Source organism: Protopterus annectens, chromosome 11.part0, assembly GCF_019279795.1.
Source record: "Protopterus annectens isolate FY-2018-M chromosome 11.part0, PAN1.0, whole genome shotgun sequence".
NCBI lineage: Eukaryota > Metazoa > Chordata > Ceratodontiformes > Protopteridae > Protopterus > Protopterus annectens.
This window is the reverse complement of record NC_056745.1, coordinates 1,092,263,960-1,092,290,257: the sequence shown is the minus strand read 5'-3', so window position 1 is coordinate 1,092,290,257 and position 26,298 is coordinate 1,092,263,960.

The following is a 26,298-nucleotide window of genomic DNA, read 5'->3' as shown; positions in this document are numbered from 1 at the left end:
TGGGTTTAACATTGCGTGACGGCTTTCACTGAGCCACAGACATGTCCGTTGCTTAGTTTTGGCCGGTTCCGCTCTGCTACACACATTTAACATGGCGGAACAGGTTGAACAGCTCAGCCACGAGGACATCGGGCTCTCTGTCGCTGTTTAGTATTGAATCGCTATGTTGACTTTGTTTCACAAAGCGAGACAGTGTCGACATTGGTAACGGACATCTCGCACAGTACGTCCGCACCGCCGCGGGTGCCGTAGGTCTGCGTTTGGGCGGCGGACAGGCATTATGCTGTGATATTATGTCTGGGAATATATGGTTTCTTGCCATAGGTGATATGGCATACTAGCAATGACCCGCGTCTGGGTGTGGGTACTGCTGTATTTACCCACGGCAAGAGTGGCCTTAGGTTAAGTGGTGCCCTAGGCAGAAGGACTCCATGGTGCCACCGCCACATCACCCACTACCCCCCTCCTGGTCTACCTACACCAAATAAAGTCTTGAAAGGTGCCCCGAGTAGAGCAACGCCCTAGACGGCTGCCTAGTTGGCCTATGCCTAAGGCTGGCCATGTGTGTGGTCCCTCGGGCATCGGACTCGGGAACGCGCCACGTCAGCCGTGGGTATGTCCAGCATTACCCACATCCGGCCGTGGTTTATTGCTATGATGTTCCATGTGTACAGTGGTGCCGGTTACCATACATATGCCTTTCTCAAAAGCTGATGTCACACTTCTGAACACTACTGTGGTCTCCTTTAAGGCCCCTGAGCCAGTGGTGAACATTACTCGAACCGCTGAATCACGTACATATGCCTACCACCAGCACCTACAGGACTGCATGGATCAGGCAATCACATACAAAACCGAGACTCTTTGTACCAAAGACAAGCATCCAGTCTGGTGGACCCCAGCCATGAACAAGCTCTACAATGACAGGGGGTAGCTACTACAAGTTAAAGCGGAATACTTGTAAGGTAAGACACCCTTGCCCATTATATGTGAAGAACTACAAGCTGTCATGAAATCATCCAGGGGAAATTCAACAGAGAAATTAACAAGGACTCAACAGACAATCATAAGGCCTTCTTTAGCTATGTTGGACACCTGGGAGGACACTCCCAGATATGCTCAGACTGGGTTCAGAATGATGTGAAGATGACTGAACCTACACACATTGCCAACATACTGGCTGACAGGTTCGGTGCTAACTTTTCCCCTTCCACACATGGAGAGATATCTATACCAGAGGATTGTAGATCCTGGAACATCTGTAACGCACAGGTGGGAAATGCTGTCTCCAAGGCAGTAAACACAGCATCCATGGGACCAGATGGTGTCCCAGCTGTGTACTCCATGAACTCTATGGGGAATTAAACCCACAGTTAGGACAGCTGTTTAATCTTAGCCTCACCTCAGGATACGTACCCAAGTAGTAGCACAAGGCGACTGTAGTCACACTTCACAAGGATGGTGCCTCCACTGACCCTGGTTATTACCATCCCATTAGCTTGACAAGCCTTATCTGCAAAGCCATGGAGAAGGATCATAATGGAACTCATAGATAAAGACATAGGGGACTTGCATACTTTGGTTCCAACCCGGTTTGGCTTGGTCAAAGTCAGATCATGCCTTTTACACGTGTTTGACTTTGTAGGATCAGTCACCAAGGCCATTGATGAGGGTAAAGCAGTCCATACAGCCTACCTCAACCTGGCAAAGGCCTTCGACACAATACCCCCCTCGGGTATCATTGATAAACCCGTCAGCTTGAACGTAAATCCATACATCACCATATGGGTTGCAAACTGGCTAAGTCACAGAACCCACACGGTCATAGTTGCTGGCACCATGTCATACTCACAGCCGGTCACAGGTGGTGTCCCACAGGGCTCAGTCCTGGGTCCACTATTTTTCAGCATCTACATTTCCAAAGTACAAGCAAACACAGGGGGGTTATGGCTGACAATGTTTGCAGATGACTGCAAACTGGGTGCCATAGTCGGACACACATCTGACACAGATATCCTTCAGGAGGGCCTCACAGATGTGGATAAGTGGTGCCAGAGACATGGCCTACAGCTAAATGCCAGGAAATGCATAGTCATACCCTTCGGGAAGAACAAGGTTACCCCTAGCTACCATATAGGTGGCAATCCACTGAGCACAGAGGGTGTTACCAGGGATCTGGGGACCCAGGTTGTTGTTAACCGTTAGATTCGACACACACGTTGCTAACGTAGTTAGGTAGACCTTCAACATTGCCCACATCATCATGAAGGGATTCACATCTAGATCAGGGGAGGTCATTGTCCCCTTGTACTCATCACTCATTTGACCTATGATTGGGTACAATGCCCCGTTCAGAATGTATCTGACCCGACACCTGCAGCAGCTGGAAAGGCCCCAACAGTTCATCGACAAACGGATGCAGGGTCTCAGGAATATGTGTTATGCTGACCGACTGAAAGAATTCCAGCTGTATTCAGTCGCATACCACTTGCCCAGAGGTGACCTGTGCCTGGCTTACAAGGCCATGTTGAACCCAGATCTGATGACTATGCTTCACCTAAAGAATTTAGATCCCTCAGAACCACAAGGGCAGGTGACGTACACCTTGACACTGTCATTAATAGAACGTGCTGGTGGGACAGATTCATCACCCAGACACTCACTATGCTGTGGAACAACATCCCAGTACATGTGAGGCCGAGCACGTCGCTGGCCTTGTGTTAGTCTTTTGACAAGGATGTCTGAATTGATTTATTTAACTAACCTTCTAAATGAATATTTACTTTACCACATTGTGAATCTTTACATTTCGTTGATCTATTTTACATTAGTCATAATCATACGGTTTATCTCTATATATTATGGTTCATTTATATTACTAGGTGTCTGTATTTCTTTTAATATATTGGCACAATCCGTAGAACATATATATGTAGCTTAAACAGTCAGACATTTGGAAAACATTATGTTGGTTCTTCTTTCATATATATACATATATTTTTATCTTTCTATGAAGAATGTACCTTTTGAAGCAATGTCTGATGTACTCACTGTGTGGAATCTGTAACCCAAGTAAGGTTTGTTTGCTTGTTTGCCTTTAAGGCATTTAATTAATACTTAGCACATCTAATTTAATGACCAATTAAGGGTTTTAAATGTAGTAGGTTGGACTGCATTGTATGTATTCTGAATAAGTGTGCTTATGAAGCAGACGAAAAGAGCTTCAATAAACTATGGTGACTGCATTTAATTCCTGGTGGGCTCTGAGTGGTCACTGACGGTGTCTACAGTACCTCATCTTTGCTTTGGACTTTCTCAGCTGGTTGTCTGTGTTTTTTGTATGGGGAATGTCAAGTGTAGTCCCTATGTGTATTACCTGTGTAATGCCTTACTGCGGCAGTGTAATTCCACCGGGTTTGCAGTTATGGGTGCCATCTTGGTCATACGCTTGTCCATCCATGAGAATTGCCTACTGGACACTGGTATAGGGCTGTACACATTTCACACCTGCATTTACCATTCTCCGGTGGATGCTTTGCATTATTAGTGGGGAGTAAGGCAGGTGCTACGCCCACATCCCTACCACGGGGCGGGACAAAGGATTGCCTGCGAAACAACACCGAGCCCAGATTCTACATACCCAGACTCCCTTGACTGCAACAGTCGACAGTACCCATTACACATCCTTCATGTGCGGGACTGTGATGTGGGCGCAGTTGTATGGACCCGGTACCCTGGGTATTTCTGTGCATATGTGCTGCATTTCATGGACAGCTATCATCAACATTGAACACGCTTGCGGTGCATATGTGTACCTGTGGCGTGGTGACGACAATGAGTTCACGTGGGTAATGCAGGAAGCTAGCAGGCATTCAATGAATGGAATTTTTGGGTCCTACAATGGACACCACTATGCATATGTAAAGTGTAGAGCCTGTCGGACTGTGTCCTTGTGGCCAGTGGGTTTGACTGCTGCTGTGTGTTCAACAATCGCGGATGTCTGCTTGACTATCCATAGTGTGTAGTGCTACGGAAACCATGTTTTCCGAGACCGGAACCAAATGTTGTACATCCAATGTTGCAGGTTAACAACCGCTTTAATTAATCCCCAGAGGTCCCGGTTGGGAAGTATCGCCACTTTATTGTCAGAACGACACCTCCAGACTAGGTAAATCATGGGCACTTTAGCCCGGTCTTACCGGCCATTTGCAAGTGTGATTAGCAGACACGTGTCAATACATGTATGATAATACATATTGTCATGCCGAAGTTAATCTATGTTATTTGGACAATGGCTTCTGCTATTGACTACCATTGCTGTGGGTGTTGCGGTTACCATACACATGGCTTTCTCAAAGGCAGAATTCACAATTCTGAACACTACTGTGGTCTCCTTTAAGGACCCTGAGCCAGTGGTCAACAGTACTGCAGCCACTGCATCACTTACATATGCCGTCTACCGGTACCTACAGGACTGCATGGATCAGGCATTCCCTTACCCAACTGTGGTTCATTGTACCAATGCCAAGCATCCAGTGTGGTGTACCCCAGCCATACACAAGCTGTACAGCGAGAGGAGGTGGCTACTACAAGGCGGAGCAGACACCTTGTGAGGTATGACACCCTTGGTCATTATATGTGTAGAGCTACAGGCTGTCATGACATGGTCCAGGGCACGTTCCACAGATATATCTACATGAACCTGGCTGACAATCATACAGCCTTCACTTGCTATGCTGGACACCTGCCAGGTCACTCCCACATATGCTCTGACTGGGTTCACGATGATGTGGAGTTTACTCAACATACACACATTTCAAAATACGGGCTGACAGGTTCGGTGAGGACATCTACTCACCCTACCCCCCACATGACGAGATGTCTGTACTGGCGGTTTGTGGTCCCCAAATGTTCTGTGACGCATGGGTGGGACATGCTCTCTCCAGGGTAGTGAACATAGCATCCATGGGACCAGCTGGTGACCCGCCTGTGTACTCCACGATCTCATTGATGGATTACACCCACAGTTAGGACAGCTGTTTCTTTGTAGCCTCACCTCAGGTAATGTACCCGGGTTGTGTCGCACGGCGACTGTGGTTCCACGTCACAGGGCCAATGCCTCCACTGACCCTGGTTATTACTGTCCCATTACCATGAGGAGACCTATCTGCAAAGACATGGGAAGGGATCATACTGCGGCTCGTAGATGAAGGCATAGGGGACCTGCATACTTTGCATCCAACACGGTTTGGCTTGGTCAGGGGCGGTTCATGCGTTTAAAGCATGGTTGACGTTTTTGACAGTCACCAAAGCCATTGATGGGGGTCCTGCAGTCCATACAGCCTACCTCGACCTAGCAAAGGCCTTCAACACATCACCCCCCTCAGGTATCATTGATAAACCCATCGTCTTGGATGTGAACACGTACATCGCAGGATGGGTTGTAAACTGGCTATGTGACACGGCCCACGTGGTCATAGTTACTGGCAGCATGTCGGACCTACTGCCTGTCGCAGGCGGTGTCCCACAGGGCTCTTCCCTGGGTACACTCCTCTTATACATCTACATTTCCACAGTACAGGCACACACAGGGGTGTTATGGGCGACATTGTTTGTAGATGACTGCGAAACGGGTGCCATAGTGGGACGGACATCTGACACAGATATCCTTCAAAGGGGCCTCCCAGATATGCATATCTGCTGTCAGGGACATGGCCTACAGCTAACTGCAAGGTAATGCAACATCATACCTGTCGAGGAGTACTAGGACACCCCTGTCCAGCATATGGGTGGCAGTCCACTGAGCGCAGGGGTGATTACCAGGGATCAGGGGACAGCAGTTGTCAGTCACCATTCGTTCAACACACACGTTGCTATCGTGGTTCGTTGGGACTTCTACATTGCCCACCTGTTTGTGCAGGGATTCACATGTAGATCAGGGTAGGTCATTGTCTCCTTGTACTCATTACGTGTTACACCTATGATTGAGTACAATGCCCCGTTCAGAATGTCTGTGACCCAACACCTGCAGCAGCTGGAAAGGCCGCGACAGTTCATCCACAAACGGATGCAGGGTCTCAGGAATATGTGTTATGCTGACCAACTGAAAGGGTTCCATCCCTATACCGTCGCATACCACTTGCCCAGAGGTGACCTGTGCCTGGCATCCAAGGCCAGTTCGAACCCGGATTTGATGACTATGCTTCACCTAAAGAATCTAGATCCCTCAGAATCACAAGGGCAGGTGACGTACACCTTGGCACTGTCATTAATAGAATGTGCTGGTGGGACACATTCATCACCCAGACACTCACTATGCTGTGGAACAACATCCCAGTACATGTGACACAGAGCACCTGGCTGGCCTTGTTGTAGTATTTTGACAAGGATGTCTGAATTGCTTTATTCAACTAAACTTGTGAATGAATATTTACATTACCACGTTTGTAATATTTACATTCCATTGATATAGTTTACATTAGTCATACTCATAGTGTTTATCTCTATATATTAGGGTTCATTTAGATTACTAGGTGTCTCTACTTCTATTAATGTATTGGCACAATCCCTAGAACATATATATGTAACGTATACACTCAGACACTTGGTAAACATTATGTTGGGTCTTCTGTCATATTAATACATATAGTATTATTTTCGCGGAAGACTGTACATGTTGAAGCAATGTCTGATTTACTCACTGTGTGCAATCTGTGACCCGAGTAGACCTTTTAGCTTGTTCGCCTTTAAGGCATTTAATGAATACTTAGCACATCTTATTTACTGGCCAATTACGGGTTTTAAATGTAGTACATTTAACTGCATTGTATGTATTCTGAAGAAGTCTGCTTATGAAGCAGACGAAAAAGCGCTGCAATAAACTATGGTGACTGCATTTAATTCCTGGTGGGCTCTGAGTGGTCACCGGCCGTTTCTACAGTACCTCAGTTTTGCTTTGGACCTTCTCATCTGGGTCTCTGTGTTACTTGTATGGGGAATTCCAAGTGTAGTCCCTATGTGTATTACCTGTGTAATGCCTTACTGCGGCTGTGTAATTCCACCGGGTTTGCAGTTACGGGCGCATTCTTGTTCATACGCTTGTCCATCCATGTGAATTGCCTACTGGACAGTGGTATAGGGCTGTACACTTTTCACGCCTGCATTTAGCATTCTCCGGTGGATGCTTTGCATTATTAGCGGAGAGTAAGGCAGGTGCTACGCACACATCCCTCCCACGGGGCGGGACAAAGGATTGCCTGCGAAACAACACCGAGCCCAGAGTCTACATACCCAGAATCCCTTGACTGCAACAATCGACAGTACCCATTACACATCCTTCATGTGCGGGACTGTGATGTGGACGCAGTTCTATGGACCCGGTACCCTGGGTATTTCTGTGCATATGTGCTGCTTTTCATGGACAGCTATCATCAACATTAAACACGCTTGCGGTGCATATGTGTACCTGTGATGTGGTGACGACAATGAGTTCACGTAGGTGATGAAATAAGGCGTCACGCTTGTCATTAGACAATTTTTGGGTCCTACAATGGACACCACTGTGCATATGTAAAGTGTAGAGCTTGTCGGACTGTGTCCTTGTGAGCAGTGGGTTTCACCGATGCTGTGTGTTCAACAATCGCGGATGTCTGCTTGACTACCCATACTGTGTAGTGCTACAGGAACCATGTTTTCCGACACCAGAACCCAATGGTGTACATCCAATGTTGCAGGTTAACAACCACTTTAATACCCAGAGGTCACGATTGGGAGGTATTGCCTCTTTATTATCGGAACAACACCTCCAGACTGTGTAAATCACGGGAACTTTAGGCCAGTCTTACCGGCCATTTGCAATTGTAATTAGCAGACACGTGTCAATACATGTATGATAAGACATATTGTCATGCAGAAGTTAATCTATGTTATTTGGACATTGGCTTCTGCTATTGGCATCCGTTGCTGTGAGTGTTGCCAGTTACCATACACATTGCTTGCTCAGAGGCAGACTTCACAATTCTGCACACTACTGTGGTCTCCTTTAAGGACCCTGAGCCAGTGGTCGACAGTACTGCAGCCACTGCATCAATCACATTTGCCATCTACCAGTACCTACAGGACTGCATGAACCAGGCATTCACTTACCCAACTGTGGTTCATTGTACCAATGCCAAGCATCCAGTGTGGTGTACCCCAGCCATACACAGGATGTACAACACGAGGAGGTGGCTACTACAAGGTGGAGCAGACACCTTGTGAGGTATGACACCCTTAGTCATCATATGTGTAGAGTTACACACTGTCATGCCATGGTCCAGGGCACATTCCACAGATATACCTACATGGACCTGGCTGACAATCATACCACCTTCAGTTGCTATGCTCAACACCTGGGAGGTCACTCCCACATATGCTCTGACTGGGTTCACAAAGAGGTGGAGTTTACTCAACATACACACATTGCCAACATACGGGCTGACAAGTCCAGTGAGGACATCTCCACACCCTCCCACACACATGAGGAGATGTCTGTACCAGCGGTTTGTGGTCACCAAATGTTCTGTGACACACGGGTGGGACATGCTCTCTCCAGGGTAGTGGACATAGCATCCATGAGACCAGCTGGTGACCCGACTGTGTACTCCACTATCTCATTGAGGAATTAGACCCACAGTTAGGACAGCTATTTCTTTGTAGCCTCACCTCAGCTAACGTACCCAGGTTGTGTCGCATGGCAACTGTAGTCCTACGTCACAGGGCCAATGCCTCCACTGAGCCTGGTTATTACTGTCCCATTACCATGAGGAGACCTATCTGCAAAGACATGGGGAGGGATCATACTGCGGCTCGTACATGAACGCATAGGGGACATACATACTTTGCATCCAACACGGTTTGTCTTGTTCAGGGGCCGTTCATGCCTTTAAAGCATGGTTGACATTTTCGGGACAGTCACTGAGGCCATTGATGGGGGTCTTGCAGTCCATACAGCCTACCTCGACCTGGCAAAGGCCTTCATCACATTACCCCCCTCAGGTATCGTTGATAAACCCATTGGCTGGGATGTGAACACGTACATCACAGAATGTGTTGTAAACTGTCTATGTGACACAACCCACACGGTCATAGTTGCTGGCAGCATGTCAGACCTACTGCCTGTCGCAAGTGGTGTCCCATGGGGCCCTTCCATGGGTCCACTCCTGTCATACATCTACATTTCCACGGTACAGGCACACACAGGGGTGTTATGGGCAACATTGTTTGTAGATGACTGCAAAACAGGTGCCATAGTGGGACGGACATCTGACACAGATATCCTTCAAGGGGGCCTCCCAGATATGCATATCTGCTGTCAGGGACATGTCCCACAGCTAAATGCTAAGTAATGCAACATCATACCTGTCGAGAAGTACTAGGTCACCCCTGTCCAGCATATAGGTGGCTGTCCACTGAGCACAGGGGTGATTACCAGGGATCAGGGGACAGAGTTTGTCGGTCACCATTCGTTCAACACACACGTTGCTATCGTGGTTCTGTGGGACTTCTACATTGCCCACCTGTTTGTGCAGGGATTCACATCTACATCAGGCTAGGTCATTGTCTCCTTGTACCCATTACGTGTTACACCTATGATTTACTACATTGCCCCATTCAGACTGTATCTGACCTTACACCTACAGCTGCTGGGAAGCCCTCATAGGTTAATTGTCGTACAGATGCAGGATGACATCATTTTGTGTAATGCTGCCCCACTTGTAGGACCCCTGCCCCATTAAGTCACATACCTGCTGTTTAGTGTTGACCTGTGCCTGACATACGAGGCCATGTCAACCCATATGTCATGTGTATGCTTCACCTACTGTATCTGCATCCCTCAGAACCACTAGGGCAGGTGACATGAACCTTGTCATGGTCATTAATGGGATGTGTTTGAGTGACACATATATCACCCAGACACTCACAATGCTGTGGATCTACATCACAGTACATGTGAGACAGAGATCCTTCCTAGCCTTGTTCGCGGGTATGTTGTCCATTGGATGGAGAATTGCAGGTATAGGCCAGGGATTACATCATTATCACTGCTTGACGGAGGTACAGCAATATCATGAGTATTTTATCTGAAGCACAGAAGGTTGGCAAAGTCATCCTAACTATGGTGTAGTGTTATGGCTGAACCTGGGACGATGGCCTACCCTGTACCTATGGACGTATGAACCTATATTCATAGTTTGTCACATTTACACTTGTCTATCCCTATCCTCTTTCTCCAGTGTATATTTCTGTGGCACATGATTGTCCTCTGTATTACATGCAGGTATGCTGTGTACAGTGCACATACGTCACAGTTGATGACAGTGTATCTGTGTCCCTAACACTGTGATACTGAGGACTACCACACATCCTTCACAACATTACATGCATATGTTCTTTCTATTCTTCTTTGGCCTATGGGGGGGTGTTAAGGCAAACATTACACAAGTCCCTGTTTGTGCATGCTTCATGTTGGTGTCTGACCAGGCTCCGTTGCAGTCGTGTGTTGGACGGTAGTGTTTCTGTGTGTTTGCCATGTGTTTTTATTGCCGGTACATCTGTGGGAGGTGTGGTTGGCACATGTTCCTCTTTGCAGGGACACCCATCCTGGGGTTTGTGTCATGCATCTGCACTTGGCATGTGCCATATGTCCTGTACTATTCCCACAGTCATGTATGCCTTCATGCACTACTACTGCGTGTTACTGGCTGTTTGTATGTGGTACACATGGACATTGTGATGGTTGGCTTGACCTATTCCCATGCTAGAACATACACATCTGTCAATTACGTTGTTTAAATCAAACTGTAACACTCATTCGTCTTTTCAAACTGACAGTCAATAACACAGGAAGCTGAGATTAATAACGTTTTACTACTGTGCAGCAGGAGGCAAAGAACTATGCAGTACAAGTTTAGACTTTTGTTTTACTCTATACATGTTACAGCTGTATGAGCATTGTGTATACTATCATCTTTTGCACACATTAATGATGTGGTCAGTCACAGGGCATTTACATCACTATAGTCCACAATATTGTATTCCTACAACAGTGCTAAGGTAATGCTTATTAAATGTTTTCCCATGAGGATAGCACAGCCTTGCGAGCCACATAGTCAATTAGAAGGTACTTCGGTAAATTCTGCTCTGTCACGGTTCCAACACTGTTCAGATCCGGTCGTCACTCCATTTCCTACTAGGTTCCTTTGTCTCTCTGGTGAGCAGCTGTACTCTGTGTTAGATGGAGCTCACAAGCCTATCCTCCTCAGTGGAAGGATGACAGATATACCTGTACATACATTTATTATTCTCTAACCGAGCAGATGACTAATGCTGAATGACATACACCTGCTGCACTGGTTACTGCCAGGGTCAGGGTTCAATCACACTGCAGCTACACTACAGGCAATTACATGCATGATAAGCTCTACTGCCATATTGTAAGATAGAATAATATGCATTATACACTATTTGCTTCTAAAGTAGCACGTCATATATATGTTTAAATATGTCTTTTGCTAACATTCTCCCTCCTTTGATTGCTTCTATTCTATCCAGAAACATATACAACATTATTGCATTCCCTAGCCTCTTCCTCTCTGGAACGTTTAACTAGGCAAGTAATTTGTTGTACATTTCAAGAAGGATTGCATTTTGTATTGACAAATACCACTACAGGTCCTGATACATAGTCTCGGGTACAGATACGTCGACAGAGTCCCTGACTAATACTTACATGCAAAGTATCCCGCAATAGACACATGCTCCCAATATGAGCAGAACAACACAAATGGCAATCATGATATTCAGTATGACTGAACCCCATCCACCAAATGGTTTGTGGAAATGGTTCGTCAGTGGGTTTGGGCCTGGTTCCGCCATGGATGACACCTGCTGTATTACCTCTAGGTGGGCGTTGATTTTGGTCTTTTTATGTGGTACTTGGACACAGCGATCTTCTTTAATAAGCGCGCACGTACCAATTCTCGCCACCAGGGTGCAGTCGTGCGCTATTACATTTTGTGACACAACAGTTCTCATTGCATCCAGTTCATCAGTCACAAGTTCAAGAGCGGAAAGTCACATTCATCATTCCTCCAACAGGTTTTGACAACTTCCTCTGTTCCCTGATTGATTTCACTACTCCACAAGCTGGGAGTGTTCCAGCCCAGGTTATGACGCTGTCACTCAAGTCCATATGAATCGATATTCCTTTATCTCTTGCAGAAGACTGGAATGTCAGAACAGCTTCCATTTCACCCACTGGATTAGTAGGTTTCTCGACTGTGTTCCCAGTTCTTCGAGCTATATGTGTTATAGTTCGTTTGCACCCAGAGGCAATTGTGCAGTATGTCATGTGACTGGAGCCAGATAACCCAAATAACAACTGCGGACCAATTCTCAGGTAACCATTGATATGCTTTTTCCCACAAACAACATAACAATATTCTACTTTACTACTGATGCGGGTTACCTCTGCATGTAACATCTTCCTGTCTATAACAGAGGACTGTTTATACAATTCAGGATGTTTCTGCACATCCTTCCACGTTGTTCTCATGAAGCTTCAATACAGATAATGAATGGTGCTACAAGTAGTACTGTGATCTTTGGCTGTTATATGACATTTGTAAGACACAGTTATGTTACAAATACTCCCACCAACTTGAACTGTATCATGTTTATGACAACATACAATTACATTTTGTGTAGCAGGTAGGTACAGTGCCACTTTGTCCTGTGATCTCACAGAACCTGTATCAAAGTGTAAATATTCACAAGTCTCAATCTATCCCCAAGGGGACACCATACATCGGAAGTCCTCCATATGATGTAGGTATGGCAGTACAAACACAGCAATTTAAAATGTTCATAGTCTGTACATGCACACGCGTCATGCCTAGGTATTTGTTGAAGTGTGGAAGACACTCTGTGGCCAGTTCATCACGTATCACTATTTGTATCCGTGTAGTTATATGCAGGTAAGGTCCCAGCAAATGTAAAGTAAACACAAACATGGTTAATAGGTATATAATCATTATGACAGTAAACCAAATGTCTTTGGGGTTGCTTTGTATTGTGATACAGTCTGGCCCAGGTGATTCAGGCTCTATGGTATATCAGCTACAAGATGTAGATCAGACTTGATATCCTTTACCGGTTTGAAAACTGTGAGGTGAACCCAGGACGACCTCTCTGCATACTTTACTGCAGTAGGCGTTACCAACAGTACCTGGTACAGACCTTCACACTTTCCACTTGCCAATTATCTTCTTTGGATAACAGTGACATACACACAGGATACTGGTGTCAGCTATGCATCCGGCTTCACTTGCTCTTTATCTGTAAAAGACTTTAACTGCAAAACAGTGTTATTGGTTAACAATCCTCTCATGTCACCTGCTAATGAGCCATCGACCTCCGGCTCTGCAGGCATGACAGCTTTCCACTCTGGCACATGATATGCCATTCCACATACTACTTCGAAGTGGGTGCAACACTTTACATTTGGAACTGTTGTCATGCTCAGCAATGCTAGAGGTAGACAGCAAATGTAACTCGTCTGGCTGTCACCCACCAACCTCCTCTACTTATTTCTCGGGATCCCATTGTACCGCGCCAGCAGTCATGCTGACTGTGGGTTGTACATGCAATTTACATTCATGGAAATACAAAATAATCCGCCAGGTTGCGTGATTGTCTGGTTCACTAAATGTGTTCTATTGTCACTGTAGCTTCTTTACAGTATGCCAGATCTAGGGATACTTTATTTTACTGGCACCTTTGCCACTGCTGCTGCATCCGGATTCATGGTTGGGAATGCTTCTACCCATTTTGATTATATATATGTGTAATCACTAAACAGTATTTCTTCCCTTCACATTTATTCAGATGTATGAACTCCATACAAATAGTGCGGAACGGTTATGGTGGTGTAGGTAAACTCACTCCCTTCGGTTTAAATGCTCCCTGTGCATGATATCTACTGCAAATGTGACACGCTGCTCATGATGTTTGTATGTGGTTCCTAATTCCGTATGTTAGGGTATTCTGTTAACCAAATGTACCATCCCCTGTTGAGACATGGCTCTACCCATGGCTCCACAAAGCCGCATATCTGACTACATTAGACGTTAATATTGGCTTTCTCACTGTGGATATGTGCAGTCCGTCTTCAAGGATTGCTCCTCGTCATACCCACGTCGGCTTTTCTGCTTTCGTAGTTGATGTTTGCATTGTTTGTAACATTACTACATCTAGAATGTCTGAGGATTGTCATTCCTCATTCAAACAGACACTTTCCAACTGTTAGGCTGCTTGTTTTGCAGCTGCATGAGCTCATGCCTTACCTTTCCTACTGTTATCCTGTTGCTTTCTATGACCTGCACATTTACAATTAGCTACTTTAGTGGGTAACTGAATGGAATCTAATGCATTCAAGATCAATTGCGCATGATTAATTGGTTTACCGGTGGATGTTATCATTCCCCTATTCTTCCACTGCTGCTCATAAACATGCACTGTACAGACAACATACTGACTATCGGGATAAATGTCCACACATCAGTTTTTCGCTACAGTACAAGCACGTGTTAAGGCTATGTATTCTGCTGCTTGAGCAGGCACGTTATGCTGCAGGGGTTGGGCGTCTACAATCTCATTATCAATAACTACTGCATAACCTACTTGATTCGTTCCTGTAGGACTCTGTCTACATGATCCATACACATTAACTGTCACCTCCGCATCATCTAAGGGTATATCAGTGATATCATGTCTGTGTGTAGTTATTTCATCCATTTCGTATAGGCAACTGTGTGGTGTGCCATACACAGGTGTCGGACGTGACGTTGATAGGTTTAATGTTGTACAACGTTCAATCACCATATGAGGTTGACTCAGTGGTATGGTCAAACAAGACAAATGTCTAGCACGGGTCAGGAATGCTATCTTCTCTTGCAGCAGACTGATCGCGACTGCATGAGACATTCTCACAGTGAGAGGGTGGTATAATAACATTAAGGCCGGGGCCTGTACTGCCATGGGTGCTACAACAACTGCCTGTACACAATGTGGCACTGACCATGCCACAGTGTCCAACTGTAATGAGTAGTAAGCTATGGCGTGTTGCTTACTTCCATGCTGTTGCATCAGGACTGACGTCATATATCTCCGCTTACAATCTACGGTCTGACAACATGTGTTATGATTATTCGGGAGACCTAATACAGATGTTGAAGCTATCAATCGTTATAGTCTGCAGAAAGTTGTTTCTGCTACTGTAATCCAGTGTAGTATGTGTTGTGCTGCCATAGGTGTATTAAAGATTAAGGCAGACAATACAGCGGATTCCAAAGCATTGTTTGGTAACCAGCTTTGACAAATGTTAGTCGGCCCAGGAAGGACTTCATTCCCTTCTTGGTAGTTGGCTTGGGTGCTTGTGAAATTGCTACCTTCCTATCGTCATGTAATGTTCTACCCTACTTGGATACCACATATCCCAGGTACTTGACCTGTATTCTCTGTAGTTGCAATTTATGCTTGCTTACTTTATGTCCCTGTTCTGCTGAATATCTCAATAATGCTATTGTATCTTCCATACATTGCTGCTGGGTAGGGGCCGCAAGCAGAATATCATCCACATAAAGTAGAACTTGACTGGCCCGGGTGGAGTAAACACCGGAATGTAGCTAGCCATCTCCTGTGGGAATATCGTTGTACTTTCACAGTATCCCTGCGATAGCCGGGTATGGCTGTATCTGTTACCCTGAATGTAAATGCAAAGCAATACGGACTATCTGGATGTATAGGTATTGCAAAGGAAGCATAGCTTATATGTACCACGGTAAGATACTTCTGTGGCGTGTTCATAGCATTCAATATTGTGTGTGGGTCTAGCACCATCGGTACCCTAGGTATTATTACATGATTTACAGCTTGTAAATCCTGTACCATCCGCCATTCCCCCTTTGTTTTCCGATCAGAAGATACAGGGGTATTGCATGGTGAATAGCGATTACTTTGTAGATGGGGAATTCCCTCTGTGACTTTACAGATATCTTCTGGTGTCCACGGTCTATACACTATGGGGGTTGGGTCCTGGCCTTCCTGTCCTGCATGACGGTTCGGTACTTCAATTAATTGACAGATATCCTCACTCTGTTCTAGTGACTGTCTTCTTACTCGAGTGTCCCTAGGTATGTTACGAGTTCGGGTTGTGGTTTCAATAGCTTCTGTTACATTTGGTCGTTGTGATACCTCTGTTGCCACAGGATAACGTGTGGGGACTAGCCTGCCCTCCCGCTTCATATCCTGGATGTGGTATCGGAGGTGGTAGGGGGTGGGGGGGCTGTCGCTACTACTGTATTATGATCTTCTCTGTGTACGTATGATGCTTTCGCATTTGTAGTGTTCTGTTCCCTTCGGTTCACTACCTCAATCCACCTATGTGCTTGACGGATACCCAATTGTCGCTGTTTTGTCGCCTGCACATCATAGGGCTGCCACCTTTTCAAATGCACAATGTGGGACATTAGTGTTCGGAACGTGTAATTTGCCAGGAAAAAACATACCCACGGCCAGTACATAGGACGGGATTTCACTTTTTGCCAGGAGAGCTACCAATTCTTGTAGCATTTCAGTTGCTTATTCTGTTTATTATGATATTTTGTTCTTCCAGATACAAAATTACTGTTTTATGCTACCATTTGAAAAGATATCTGGGAAATCTTTGTCCTGAGATATCAGGACATTTGCCATTTGTTCGGTTTGTTTGCAGGACACAACTGGCCAAAGAGGGACTGTCCCTCACAGGGTGGGACAGGTGGCTACCCTGGAACATGTGCATCACATTTTCAGAGATTACAATGTTTCAGTAACTATATTTTGTCTAATATACCATCAATGTGTGCTTGACGGATACCCAATTGTCGCTGTTTTGTCGCCTGCACATCTTAGGGCTGCCACCTTTTCAAATGCACAATGTGGGACATTAGTGTTCGGAATGTGTAATTTGCCAGGAAAAAACATACCCACGGCCAGTACATAGGACAGGATTTCACTTTTTGCCAGGAGAGCTACCAATTCTTGTAGCATTTCAGTTGCTTATTCTGTTTATTATGATATTTTGTTGTTCCAGATACAAAATTACTGTTTTATGCTACCATTTGAAAAGATATCTGGGAAATCTTTGTCCTGAGATATCAGGACATTTGCAATTTGTTCGGTTTGTTTGCAGGACACAACTGGCCAAAGAGGGACTGTCCCTCACAGGGTGGGACAGGTGGCTACCCTGGAACATGTGCATCACATTTTCAGAGATTACAATGTTTCAGTAACTATATTTTGTCTAATATACCATCAATGTCATATTTATTACCCCATTTTGCAGAATATCTCACATTATGTGCTCTCTGCGATTGCATATACTTCACGTCACCCGTCAAACGCGGATCACATGATGTGTTTGTTCACTAATCACCCATATCCTCTACACGACTGTTACGTACCCTTCTCTCGTACCACGTAGTATCTCCTTCCCTGTATCCACTGTAGTGTCTACAATGACTATTTACTCTGCTCTGTGTTCCCCTGACCTATGTCCAGATTTAACACTATTTGGATTGGTCTTCGACCTGCTATCACAACTGTTAACAGAAATACAATGTAGTCTGGTCCCTGATCTACACTAGACATGAAGAGGCAAACACTCCTTACCTGAGCCTCCTGTTTATGAGTGCACATTTTCTTCTTGGGATCCAGTTTTCCGCTTTTCAGCCACAGATCAGACAGTAGACAGCCTCTTTACACACAACAATTCAGTCGGAGGTCTTTTCTTTCAAGAAGAACCATTTAGGCAAATTCTCCTGCGCAGATGTCTAACCACCCATGCACTCTGACCTGTAGCTTACCAAGGGAATTCCGGCTAAGAAGGATCACAATGTCAAATAAGTTGTTAAACCAGACTGTAGTTATCAGTAGGCTTTTCTAAGTGACAGTCAATAACACAGGAGGCTCGGGTTCACAACGTTTTAGTAGCGTACACAGGCAGGCAAAATAATATACAGTCCAAGTATGAGAGTTTTGTCTGACTCTATACAGTAAGCAATTTCTTTATATAGTGTTTACAATCAGCTTTTGCCCACCTTACTGACGTGGTCGGTCACAGGGCATTTCCATCACTATGGTCCACAATAGTCTATACATACGTGGGTGCTGAGGTCGTGCTTTTAAAATGTTTTCCCATGAGAATAACACAGCCTTGCAAGGCACCTGGTCAATTATAGTGTCCTTCTGTGATTGTAGCTGTTTCAAGGACCCTGGACTGTTCCGATACAGTAGTCAGTTCATTTCTTAATACGTTGCTTTGTCTCTCTGGTAAGGAGTTGTACTCTTATCTTCGATAGAGCTCACAAGGCCATCCTCCTCAGGGAAGGGGTGATGTTATGCATGTACATACATTTATTTTTCTGTAACCCAGCAGATAATTAATGCTGAGAGACATAAGCCTGCTGTACTGGTTACTGCCAGGGTCAGAATTCCATCACACTACAGCTTAGCTTCACCAGTTACATGCATGATCAGTTCTACTGCCATATTGTACGGTACAATTCAATGCATTATATAGTATTTCGAGTCTAAACTGGCACTTCATATGTGTTTCTATATATATTTCGAACAACATCCATCCGGCCATATGCATGTTGTTCCGTCCTTTACCTTGACCGTGTGTATTTGGCCGTCCGGCAACGCTACTCTCCACATGTGATGTCCCACCTTCCCCTTCTTTGCCTGTAGCACCCTGTTAGGACATCCTGTTTGGTAGGCACGTGTTCCGCTATATGTGTTCGACGTCTCTGCATAGCTAATCATCGATGCGGTGGTTCAACAACCCGACTTGTCCACATGTGTACAGTTATGTGCACCGTGTCGTATGCAAACCTATATGGTTTGGACGGGTACATACCACATGCGGGATGTACACATTCTGAAGACACATTCACATGCAGCCATTTCCATATCTGTACGTGAGGTGGGTTGGTGACATGTGGGGTACGTATTTGCCCGCGTGGCACTGCCTAACACAAACATCTTACCACATTTCAGGTATGCACATTGTGTGTAGGTGTATAGCTGCACACGGTTGCTAGCAGGTTTGGGTGCACAGGTGTACATGGGTGGGACTTACATGCTACAATGAGGCTATTGTGTATTACATCTGAATGCATGGGTTCTGCTTATGGATATTACACTTCAACATACGCCATCCAGTGTATGCGACAGAGACGTTGCTGGGTGTGGGATATGTTGCTATGCACATGTTTGCCTGTGTTTAAGGTATCTTGGTTCCTTCCTGTTGTTATGTCAACACAGCTACCCGGCTATGTACTCTCACTACTGCTTGTGACCATTATGGTTGGCACCTTTTCCGATGCCCATAGTGGGACATGTTTTGTGGAAACTTCGGATTTTGCAGGACAACACATACCCACGGCAAGTGGAGTTGACAGAACTTCACTTGTTGGCCATACTATACGCTTATTCTGTTAGCATTTGGGTTCCTTATTCAGTTTCTTATGCCATGTATGTGTTTCATATACAAATTATATGTTTTATGCTACTATTACATGTATATTGCGGGAATATTTTTGGCAGGGAATCTCAGGTCATTTTCCATTTTTCGATTTTTGCAGGGACACAACTGTCCAATGAGGGACTGTCCATGGCACATTGGGACAGCTGGTAACCCTGGTGACCATGCCCATGTTGCTACTGGGGTTGCCACCTTTTCCAGTTGCCAAGGTGGGATATTTCCGGGACTCACATCTGATTTTACGGGCCGACACATACACACGGTCACTATATAGCATAGAACTTCACTTGTTTGCCTAAATAAAAGCTTATTGTTGTGGCAGTTTGGTTGCTTATTCTGTTTCTTGTGACATTTAGGTATTTCAGTTACAGACATAACCAATTCATGCAACCATTACATTAAATACGGGATATCATTATGTCCTACAATCTTAGCACATTTGCCATTTTTAATATTTTTTTTCGGGACACAACTGCCCATAGAGGGACTGCCCCTCGCAAAGTGGGACAGGTGGTAACCTTAGTCGCTACTCCTATGTCGGTGCGGCGCGCTGACATGCTGCGGTACACCTTCTCTGAGTATAACCACTGACGGTGCATTGCGGGACAAACGCGGTCTCATGCGTATCCTTTGCTCCTTGCACGGGTACACTTAAGCCTTTGTGGGTTGTATTGGCTTCTCCGTTTAGTTGGGATGGGTACTATGTTGCATACTCTACGTGCGTTTCATTCTGCACGGGCCCTGGCTGCTGCCATTACTATTATGGGCGGACCGTGGCAGTCAGCACATTAGGTTGCTCACCGCATGCCGGCTTAGACACACCTCCGGACGCATCCTACTTGGGCTCGCTCACGTACACTACGCACGTGTCTGTGGTTGCGGCGCACTCTCATTAATATGTATATGGCGCTACTACGCCGGCTATTCACTGCACCGCCGGCGCAGCCCTTACGCCGGCCTTGCGCCGAGCTTCATGAATCCCGGGGATTGTTTATATTGCACAATGTCCCCACAGGGTGTAAAAAAATTATTGAATGATATGCACATAGGAATCTGTTGATTAAGAATATTCATTACTGCCTTATAAGTGATATGAAGTAAAAAATAAAATCTGCTGAAACTGAACATTTTGGGTTGATTCCATTTGGCCATTTTAGGCTTCGGTTACTGTTTTCCATTGCATGACTTATCTTTTGTGTGCATGGAGTGTCATCTCTAATGTGGATAGGCACCCTGTTGTGGGATTTCTGTAAATGGCTTAAACAACTGTTTTTAACACCACAAAATAAGTTAGAGTATGTTGTGTACCTTTTGTACCAGGGACTCCTTAGTGTGTGAAATATTTAAATTAAATAAGATTTTTCTTCTCCGCTGCTGTTGTGGTTATTTGCTGTGCAATCAGGATAGGAGACAGCAGTATGGCAGCAGACGATGTTCGCATTCCCTATCAGTTCCAGTCTACTTTCAATTCCATAAATTCATAGGTTCAAAGGACCATAATAGGCTAACAATGACTGGGGCCTTTTTAAGCCTAGTCATGCATCCCAAATCTCTGATGAGTTCTGGTAACATTGCTAAGTGTAGGGGCTGAGGAGATGAACCATTTACAAACAGGGCCCCTAGAAATTGAACCATTTGCATGCTGCCTGTGTCCATTAGAGACATAGGTGCCAAACCAGTGAAATACATTCCTGTTCCTCATCCAATTGTCCAGGTTACAAGTTAGGGTGGAACACTGCTTCTCATAGATGGGGAGCAGAGCTTCTGAGAATGGGTAGTCTCTCAGATACATATCTGTCTATCCAGCATGTCCCATTTATATCATAGGCAAGGTTTAGGTCTTTAGAATGGGTAATTCTGGACCTTTTTGTTCTGCAGCTATGCAGGAGATCCATCATGGTGTGGCCAAACAATGCCTTATATTCCAGGCATAGATCTCCCCTCAAAAGTCTGTAGGAGACAAAATACATGGGTAGGGCTTTGAGGTGGTCAGCATAGTACATATTATTTATGCCCTGTATTCTTTTAGTGAGGAAGCTTCATGGAATTTCCATTTGTTGGACGTTCTTGGTTAGGTACATAGAAAAGGATGAATTCTACTCAATGACAGGTCTAATGAATGCTGAATACATTGGAGCAATGACCTCCTTGCATCTAGATGCCATAACCTTTGTTTATAAGCTGCACAAGATAGGATGATTTCCTCACTACTGTAGACACATGATGGTCAAAGGCTAGATTGCTGTATACATGTTTCCCCAAGTCCCTGACTACTGGGTCTACTCTTATGGGTGTGTTGTCAATACTGAATTCCCAAAGGATACTATTATGCATTTCTTGGCATTCAGTTTTAGTCCATGGTTCTGACTCAAGTTATTTGTCTGTTTCAGCCCTTCCTGGAAAACATTAGTGCCTGTGGGATATTCTATGACTGCTCCTAATTTTCAGTCATTTGTAAATTTGTTCAGTCAAAGGTCCTTAATGCTGGCTTTGACTTCAGGAAAGTAGAGGCCAAAAAGGAGCAGCCCCAGGATGGATCCCCAAGGGACTTTGCTTGAGATTGGCCTCTTTGTAGAGGTGGACTCCCCAGTTCTGACTTTCTGTTTCCTTTCTGTGTGCTGACTGGCTATCCACTGGGTGACGTAAGGCTTTATTCTAATGACTTGATTTTTCAATGCCTGAGTGGGGTATTGTGTCAACTGTCTTGACAAGGTCATGGTAGGCAGTGTAAGCCATTTTGCTGTTGTCCATCCCTTTGGTGACCTTCAAAAAGAAGTCCACTAAGTTGAGTAGGCATGGCCTGCCCTAAGCAATCAAGGCTGGGTTCAGGGTCTGGAGGTTTCCTATGTCATTGCTGATAATTTCCATGATAATTATTTCCATGACTTTGCATATTAGACTAGTGCATTTCTCCATTTCTGAGGCATGAAGCCTGTTTAGAGGCTATGGTTAGATAGTGCTTCCAAAGGCCCTGATAGGTCATATTTCATGTTATTTAGAAGGCAGCCTGGGATATTGTCAGAGCCCATTGATGCAGTGTTCTTGGCCTTAAAGAGAGTATTAAGGACCTATTCCCCTAGTGATAGTAGTGAAGTTATATTTGATGGTATTTCCTGAGGGGTGGCTGTGAAGGAGATAGAGAGAGACAGAGAGAGAGGGGTAAGGCTAGATAGAGCTTAATTTGTCTGCCAGTAGGTTTGCAATATTTTCTGGCTCAGTATAGATGGCTCCATTAACAATATGTCCTGCACATAATTGTTTATTCCCTTTGAGGTTGCAAACATAGCTAAAGAATACCTTTTGGTTGTGATTAGCCTGGGAAGCCAAATTAACTTTAAATTTACCTTTGCTAGACTTTATTTTTCCTCTGAGTTGTTTAGTTTGATTGGAGTACTTTTATCCTTCTGGGTGCTGTACCTCTTATTTTTTCCATGACTTTCTTTCTTTTGCTATACAGCCTATTGATGTGTTTCACCACAGTGGCTTATTTTTTGAGTGAGTTCTGTACTTCTTCATGATGGGTACAGCTGCCTCTATGCAGCTATTAACATGCTTGTATAGGGTTTATGTGAACAATTCCAGAAAGGCAGTGTTCTCAGGGTACGAGGGGGCTTATAATTTTGCTAGGTTATCAATTAACAGAAGTTCTTTCTGATGTATTGCCCGCTGCAGTGGCAGATATTCAACAAACTAAGGCAGTGACAGCAAACCATGACACACAGTTGGCAGCTATACAAGGAACACTGCAGAAACAACAGATGGAAGCTCAGAAACAAAGCACTGTTGTGATGGCACACTCCCAGGGCATATAGGAGCTACAAGGCAAAAATAAAAACTGGCTTGAAGAATACTACAGCAAAACACTCTTATTTCTCATGCGAAACAAGCTTTCACACTTATATGCTTGCTTATGATTAAAAAAGAGAATAAAAAGATGGAGCATACATAGACATTGCACTAATGAAATATCAGTAATCTTATAGACATTGCATTAATTAAATAATCAGCTAATTAAAGGTAATTATAATTTAAAACATAAAGTTCACACATATATAATATAAGAAGTTAATAGATAAATAAATCCATTATAAAAATATCCTGATTAATGTAACAATCTCTTTAAAAAGATATCTTATATTTATAAATAATCTATCTATACATTTTTATTCATTATTAATTCTTTAAAAGTCTAGACTTCAAAACTGGTTTTAAACTACACATCCCATTCAGACCAGGTAAACAGTCTGCCCTAAATATACATATCCACTTATTTTTTTTTTTTATTTCTGTTAATAGGAATTCGTCACCACACCTTGGAACTATTCTTACAATCTTTATTACATTAAATGTAAACTGGGTTTTTGTAAACACTTACCCCAAAAACTATATCCATCTTAATGACACAATTCTTTTTATACATCTTGAAATAGTTTTGCTATACTCAGGATTATTGACACTGTATATTGTTTTGCTACTTAATGCCTTGTAATAATCCTATAACATTTCTGTTTAATGCTAATTTATAATGAAAATTGTATAATATGTTGGAGCTTTTTCTCCCCGGGCCTCCACTGAAAAAGGGCTCTTCAGCTCAGTCAGACAATCTCGGTCAACAAATGTAAAATAAATAAATAATAAATAAAAAATAAATGTCAACAATTGATCACTACCATCATTCTCTATATGTTTATACAATGCATTTGTCTCCTTACACATATCAGAATAATGGGCCGAATTTTATACAGTTCATGGAATCCATCGCATTTCGCCAATATCAGGGAAAAAGTTTTGGATAAGCCTGTAATATATAAATATGCCTCAGTGAATATCAACATGATTTATATAAGATGCTTGTCTTACAACTGTATTAAAACTGCATGTCATGTGTATGTCAAACTGGTTCATACAGACATGTTGAAAAGGCATTTTATAAAGTGTTTGGATTTGAAATGCAACCACAGTGTGCCCTGCTGGAAGAGAACATAAATGTACATGCACTATTATAACTGTCTAAATATATTTATTTTACCAGTGGAAACTGGAATACAGGAGGTTAACTTCAGTTAAGCAAATATTAGGATAATAGCTGAAATTAATTTACTTTATAGGCTACATAATAAAAGATGGTATCTTTTAGTTTTCAAGGCAGCTAGAGACACAGAGTCTGTGCTGAGAAGCTTTCTGTATTGTCTTTGGAGTGATTACTGCCTCTTAAAGCATGAAGGAATGCAATTGATTTATGACTTCCAGCATCTGCCAAAGATCTGAGGTATATGTATGTTTACATGTAGATGTTAAACACTGCCAGCTTCCAGCAGTGCCAGTTTCACCTGGGCACTAGAGTCAGATGACAAGAAATTATGTCATTCTGCAACCTATCCTAGCAGTAATATTTGAGATGTTAATTTGAGAAGTCTCTCAGTGAAACAGGGCATCCTGCTTTCTGTCATGGACCTGACAACTAGAAGATCCATTCACCACATCTGCCTTGCTCTATTAGTAAATTCTTAGATTACAGTAATTGTCTTAAATTCCATCAGGAATATATATATATATATATATATATATATATATATATATATATATATATATATATATATATATATATATATATATATATATATATCTATATATATATATATATATATATATATATATATATATATATATATATATATATGTTTAGATATGTTTCTTTCTTAATTTGAGACTGTCCTGCAATATTGTTTTAAATATTTCCTGTGGTTTTGAACTCTTATGTCACTGTGAATATATATTTAGTATTGTCTTGTTATTTTATTATTTATTATTAAATATATTTAAACTTTTCATTGTGACCGATTTGTGTAGAGATATTTATGTTTTGAGAGTACTTGCATATTTATTTGGGGACACTGTGTGGGTCACTCCTAATAGCCTTTCTCTTGGTCAAACTACCATTTGCATTAGTATTAATATTACACAGTAAGAATTGACACCCTTTGTTAAGGGCCTTAAAGTAGCTAAGTAGTGACTGGTGGCAGTAATAACTACCTTATAGTCTGGGCAGAAGGAGCATAGCTAGCAAACCTGTGCCAACCTTTCCGAGGTTTGTGTGTGTATAAATCAAACCTCAAAAAGTGTGTGCGTCAGCTACTTGGGCAGGGACATGAAGCTCTGGTTGGACAGAGAGAGAGAAAGTGCTGAAGGTCTAGGCTTGGCCACTCAGCTGAGATTTTAACTCTGTAGCTGTGCCAGTGGGGAGTCTTACTGGGGGTCTGGAGAAAGGGAGAGAAATCAGTCTCAGACTGACTGTGGTCTCTGTGTGCTCTTAAGGGAAATTGCACTTGATGCAGGGAGCTGCATCTGGAAGTACTGTGTGCATTCCTGTTATCCTCTCAGTGAACACCCCCCACTGTTGACATTAGTGAGAATTGAGACTCCTTTGTTACTAGCTGGCAGTGGCGGGATGTCACAGTTAGCAGCATGGCACTCAAAAATATGTGTCTATAACAATCTCTCCATTAAGCTTAGAGACAACTAAGGGATATCTCTGTAAGTTTCTTAGTGGTAAATATACTTGCTTTCAGTTGTGCATTCTGACCTAATCTGTAAAATTTCTAATAAAAAATTAGTAATGGTAAAGGGCAATCATGGCCACATTGCTATGGCTAGCAGTAGCTAACACTGGA